At 40.0% G+C, this 6,534-nt stretch overlaps 1 protein-coding gene across 1 annotated transcript in view; it reads right to left on the bottom strand.

Moving 5' to 3' along the window:
- LOC118341966 (phosphatidylinositol 4,5-bisphosphate 3-kinase catalytic subunit beta isoform-like) overlaps positions 1 to 6,237 on the bottom strand; it is a 38,032-nt gene extending 31,795 nt beyond the window's left edge. The window contains exons 1-2 of the mRNA XM_035680390.1: positions 6,219 to 6,237; positions 1,011 to 1,090 (exon numbers count right to left, since the gene is read on the bottom strand). The gene's annotated coding sequence lies outside the window, so the exon portion shown is untranslated. The remainder of the gene's footprint in view (positions 1 to 1,010; positions 1,091 to 6,218) is intronic.
- Positions 6,238 to 6,534: the final 297 nt, after the last annotated feature.

Consider the following 6,534-nt stretch of genomic DNA (forward strand, 5'->3'; position numbering starts at 1 on the left):
ACGATGCTACTTGTAGCTTAAGATGCTGAAACAGTTTAATGGCTGGTTCTGTAGAAATGGTCGCAACACAGTGCTTGCTGTTTCTTTGCGTATGGGGATGGCAGAACTGTTATGGATGATCAGTTGTATTCGTATATTATATTTTATTGATATTTATACGTATTAATATGATATATATAAGTAGTATACCATACATACAACATACATTAATACATACATACATACATACATACATACATACATTATTATACACAACATATACACTATCACACACACACACACCCATTCAATACTATACAGTATTATCCGCACATTATTTCTGCTTAAGGACAACACTGTTAATAAGAGAGTCCCAAAGTCTGGCTAAATATGGCACAAGGTACCAAATAGCATGGTGACAGGAAATGGGATGCACCTGCAGCAAGTAAAACTCAACAGATGGAAACATTACAATGTCAACTGAGCCAAGAAAGCTACAAAGAGAAATTAAGGACCAAAATATGCTGGTCATTTTTATATCAATGCGTAGCCAGTTGGTGCAAGACAACAAAATTCATTAAAACAACGCAACAACAACCAACACAGGACCTATTTTTTTTTGTACTGTTCCAACAGCTAAACGGGGCTATATATACATCAAAGGTGGATCAGTGAGCGTGTTACTCAGGTGTGGTACACTGATCTCTGACATGAAAGTAAAGCATTGCTGGCTGACTTCCACCACATTCCCGCCTGTAGGACGGGCCTATCTCCAGATTCGCAGTCAAGTCGCAGCGCTCCATTCTCCTCTCCACTTGCACACACACACACACACACACAACAACACACACACACACACACACACCACACACAAACACAAACACACACACACACACACACCACACACAACACAAACACACCACAACACAACACACACAAACACACAGCGCGATCACAGGTTAAGTGGGCCAGAGATTACAAGGATACAGGCATGTCTTTCTCTCTCACACACACAAACACAGACGTTTTACCTGCTGTTTTCTGAAGTCTCTTATTTCCTGTGCCTCTGCTCCTCGCTGGGGGTGTCTGGATAGCGGCTGGGACACTGCATCTGATGGACAAGGGGACAGAACAAACTGACTGTTAGGGGAGGGGGCAACCACAAAATGCGGGAGATGTCTGGGAGCTATTTCTGTGTGTGTGTGTGTGTGTGTGTCTTTTCATATAGTAAGAAGGTGAGAAAGTTAAAGAACCAGTAAATAAAGAGGAAAGGGTTGGAAGTGGCTGATTTAACACAGAATGGAAACAGTACAAAGCAGGTTTTGGTCTGTATGTGACAGACTATGCACTGAAGACGTCACACACACACAAAGAGGCCCCGGCTGCCCCGTCAATCGAGATAAGACAACAGAAAGAACAGAGCACTCAAAGCAAAATGCCCTTACTGACCTTTCATTCACTTTCATTCTTTTCTTACCATCTACTCCCTTTGCCTCTCGTTTCTATGATACCTAATAATTTCCCTTTCACTCAAATTACAGGAGAAAATTTTAGAAATCACTGAGAAGGGATATTGCCTGCACAACAATATTCATCTGGCAGGCATTTTTTAATTCTGGAAAGTCTGAAAACGTGAACTGCCAATTCTGAAACAAGCAGACGTATATGAGCAACATAAATGAATGAGAACGTTGTCTAAAAACAACAGTGTATGATTCACCGTTTCCACTCATGTTTATCAGTTCTAACATACTTGCTTGCAACAGTCACTGATACAGACATGTTCACTGTAGCCTGAAGTGGCTGAAAAAGCAAGTAAAGAAATGTCCTTTTTTGTGAGTGGGGGCAAAAGGCCTCATGGTGAAAAATAAATAAATCAATCAAACCTACAAGAAAGTCTGAGTCACAGCGACTAAGTGTTGAATCCTTTTAGCACTCCAAATGAAAGTCTTACAGATACAATCAGAAGTGGCAAAAGGAATTCCCCGCAACTAATGCTGCGGTCAAGTGGAAGTCCTCTTCTAAGAAATCTGAAAGTCAACTATTGTAAACATCTGGCAGAATTTAATGTTAATGTATTAACTTTGTGTTTAACCAGAGCAAAATCTATCAGTACAGCTTATTACCCTTTTTCTGTCAATGTTTTATGCTTTCCTCGTTTTAATATTTCACTTGATATTGCTTGTACAGACAAAATTAACTCAAGGTTAATGAAACACGTTTAATCTCTAACCTTCCTATGCTATGTTTTTCACCTCAGTATAACAGTCACAGTTAGATCTAAAGGGCTTGGTCAATCAATATATTGCTTCATTAACAGAAGATTAATTGGATATTATATAGATAAATCTATTAATTGGCTTTTTTAAAAATAAATGCTACGCAATCTTTGGTTTCAGCATCGCAAATAAGAAGATTTGCTCATTTCTGTTGTTGTATGTGATAGACGACTGTATCTTTGGACTGATGGTGAGATATAACTAATGGTGAACCTAGCCTGACACCACACATTGGCTTGTGGACTACCATTTTGAAGCTTCAAGTTTGGCATTATGGCCGTCGCCAGTTTCCTTTTTTTGGAGAGAGTGATGGACGAGATCCACGAGACGGTGGCCGTGGTAGTTACTTGTCAATCCCAATGTAGCCCTAAAGCCATACCCTGCTTTATATCTGTTTTACTCTAAATGGTCCATCATTTGATGCTGTGACTTGCATAACTTCACTGCAAGAACTAATAAATCAAGTAAAATGTAGGGTCGTTTACAAGCGGACTTCTTTTTGCGACCCCCTGCTGGCTAGTACAAAGAATTCAGGTTTATGATCATTGACAGATATATAATGGACAGAGCTTCCAGGTCTGTGAAGTGAAGACAACGTGGAAGTGTCTTAAACCAAACTTAGATCTTAGAACTAAGAGGAAAGTATCAAACTAGGCAGTGCTAATCAAATACCGATTGTTTTTGGGCCTCACTTTTCAGGCCCGGATGCTACGTCCACTATTTATTATACAGTTTATGGATAAAACAAGGAATATGGACAAGTTGCCCTTGTGGGTATTTTTAACTATTTGACATTTTATAGATAAAACATTTTTTTAATTTTATATCAAGAATATAAATCGCCAGATTGTCAGCAAACCGTAATACCAGAATTCTTAAAGATATTTGAATTATTAAATAATTACTGTTTGTACTACAACATTTCTAATTCTCAAGCAATAAAAGGAGCAAACTTTTTCTTCAAAAAGTCAGCATACAGCCCTGCTCAATGCGCCACTGCAATTAAACTTGTACAATGGCAACATCAGTTGCTGTTGAGTCATTTCATTCGGATCTTATGTGTCACCTCATACAAATATTGGTATGGGTATGTCAAGCTTCTCAAAAACCTAGTAACCCTAAAGTCCCAAAACTCAAGTGGTGTTTTGGCTCAAAACATCAAGATGAGGAAGTGAAGGACATGACCTCTCTATGTGCAGACACAGTGCCTTAGGCAGTCCATAGGCCTCTCCATCACTACGATCTGCCTACATTTCAAAGAGTTGCAACTATGGAGACCAAGATGTGAACTGAGCGATACGGTAAACAAATATACTGTGGGCAAAAACACACAGGGAAACCATACACGCTGATGATATGCAATGCACACACTCTGATTGAGGTCAGTAAACTTCCTGTTTTTCCCCAGTGGTTAAGATGCTCTATCTTGTTTACCAGGGTGTGACACAGAGAGAGGTTCACAAAAACAACTGTGGTGAGTGTGTTTGAGTCGGAGATGTTTTATGTACAGACACCGTGATATTTATACCCTTACAACGGGAGTTGAGGACAAATTAATAGAAAGAGGCGAGACTCTGGGTTTCCCCCAGAAAACGGGCTATAAAAATGATTTTGTGTCCACACACAACTACAGTAAAGCCACATGTGAGAAGTCCAGTTCCAGGAAGTGTGCTGTTTAACGCAATGATAAAATCTCAGGCCAGAGACAGTCAATGTTTAACTCTCTGACTGGATTCAGCTCAGAGCATCACATGTTCCACAGAAACTGTGGGTGTGTGTTACAGTGACTTTAGGAGAAATTGAGAGAGCAAGACAGACAGAGGGTTCACTATGGCGTGGTTCAGTGATGATGTTTTTGCTGCAGGCCAAACCCCAAAGTTAGCTCTGCCGCTGTTCTCTGGAAACAGCTTCCCTGTAAAGTCAATGAGTTTGTTTTATGTCTGATGATGTTCAATAATAGAATGTAAAAATGACAAACATCTCTAAATGGATTTCTTTAGTGATCCAGCATGAAGTTTGGGGTTTATTGCTGCTATTACTTACGGTAAACTTTTCTTCCCAACAAGAGCAAATAGCTCATAAGATGCTAACTGAAATTAAAGTGTCACTACTGACTTGCATATTTATTGAGGTTGTATTTTTATCTACTGACCTTTATAGAAGTACATCTAATTCATAACCAGTTTAACATGTTCAACATGTTTGCTATATGAGATTATCTTTCCATAACAATGGTAAAAGCTAACTCTAAGATAAACTACGACAAAGATTCCTACACAAACCTATTTTTAACACTACAATTTAAAATCTACACTTTGGAAAACTATGAAAGTGTCGATCTACTGTGTAAAGCAGAAAGGCAATAGTTTGACAAATGCAGAACTCTATGGTTGTTAGCCCTTGGTCACTTAAATTCAAGAAAGTGTGTGTGTTGTAGAGTATTTAGAGTTATCAATAATCATTTATGGCCTGTACTTTATTTGCAAGAAAATGTTACAGCGCAATTAAATTGTATCATAGTGCTCAGTGGTAGCTTTGTTATAAGTAACACATTTCCATTCAATTACCTTTTCCGAGTATTGTATAGGCAGTCAGAGACGACCACTGCAACAAGTCTGTTTACGCTACTGAAGTCATTCACAAACTTCAGTTTATTTTTCAGGGATTAGAGCACAGGCAAAACAATTTCCAGCATAATGCACAGAGTACTGGATAGTGACGTTAGCTTCAAGTGTTGTTCTAGTGTATCTAGTGTTTCTTACGCAAGAGGAATTACGTCTATACATACACTCTACTCAGTCCAGGAGGATTAACTGACCAAACACACACATATACCCGCGAACAAAAAGAAAACAAGGTTTTTCTCAGAGCCTCCCCACAAATTGTTGTCACTTTTATCATTGTACAAACACCACAGTGAGAATCTAACTTTGATATGACTTTCTCACCCCCCACACACACACACACCCTTCCTCTCCTCCACCCATCCTCTGGTACAAGAATGTGAGGAATGCAAAAATGCAAATGCTGAATGACTGAGTCTTTCACTGCCCCTCACCTTGGGGCACTTGCATACAAACACCTCTGCCAATATGCTCTCACTGAACTGATCATGCTTTCACTCCTTGCCATTCTCATAAATAGAATTTTCTTACAACCTTCAGGCAGTAACAGGCAGGTGATAGCTCCTACTATAAACAGTTGGGGTTTTTTCTGGCCCTGAGGGGTTGCATAATAAAACAAACCTCCTGAAAGGCTCTCCTGAAACTGCGCCATTGTCTTCTTCAGGAACCAATGACTTCTCCCCCAGGGCATTAACATAAGCAAATATAGCATGGACACATAAGATGCAACAAGTTCACAGCTGCTTTAGCCAAGCCTACAAAAAAAAACCGCAAGATGTCAAAAAATGCACTCACTGGGATGGATCTCCAGTAAGTTTTAAGTCTCTGGAGAGTAAAGACAATTTAGGTAATGAGCTTAAAACATGCAGAAGGAATGCAAGAGGAATGCACCAGTACACACATTTCACACACTCCCTGAACCAAGTGTGGTCTGAAGGGCCATTACATTTGACCATGCGTCATCACGGCCTCACCGTAAACAAAAGAGCACTGTCTGTCCATTTCTAAAAACAATACACGCCCACTCATTAGCACAGTGGGATGTTTATAACGCTCCATCACAGAGAAACACACACACACACACACACACACACACACAGAATTGACTGCCATCAAAGCAAAGTTTGAAATATTTTATATAAAGTATTTCAATCAATGCATCTCTGTGTGGTGGCTGTGTACCCATGGCCTTTACCCACTTCTTCCCCCTGTCTCACTTTATTTAGCTGCTTGCTTCACTCTCTATTTATAGGTGCTATTGTGAAGCTGCCCTTAGGTGGGTGGAGTGTGAGTGTGTCTGTGTGTGTGTTCCCCTAGGACGCTGTAAATCAGTTACCTTCCGGCTGCCTGGCTGAGCAAAGGTCCACCTCCGCCTGGGGTGTAGTGCCACTGCTCACTCAGAAGACAAACAAGCACACACACACATAAAGTCACAAGGCAAAAAAAGGGTGTCACACCATAATTGCAACACAGGCAGAACCACAATGATGTAGTTGGCTGAAATAAGTCAAAGGTCATATAGTTTAACAGGAGGAAGGGAAATAGGGGTTGAGAGGGGAAGATAAGCTCTTAACACTTTCCAGGCTTTTGGACGTAATAATTACATCATGAGGACAGCGTGAAGTTGCACAATACGCCTTTGAAAGTTACTT

Source organism: Morone saxatilis, unplaced genomic scaffold (assembly GCF_004916995.1).
Source record: "Morone saxatilis isolate NCDOM2014 unplaced genomic scaffold, NCSU_SB_2.0 Contig8, whole genome shotgun sequence".
NCBI classification, from domain to species: Eukaryota; Metazoa; Chordata; class Actinopteri; family Moronidae; genus Morone; species Morone saxatilis.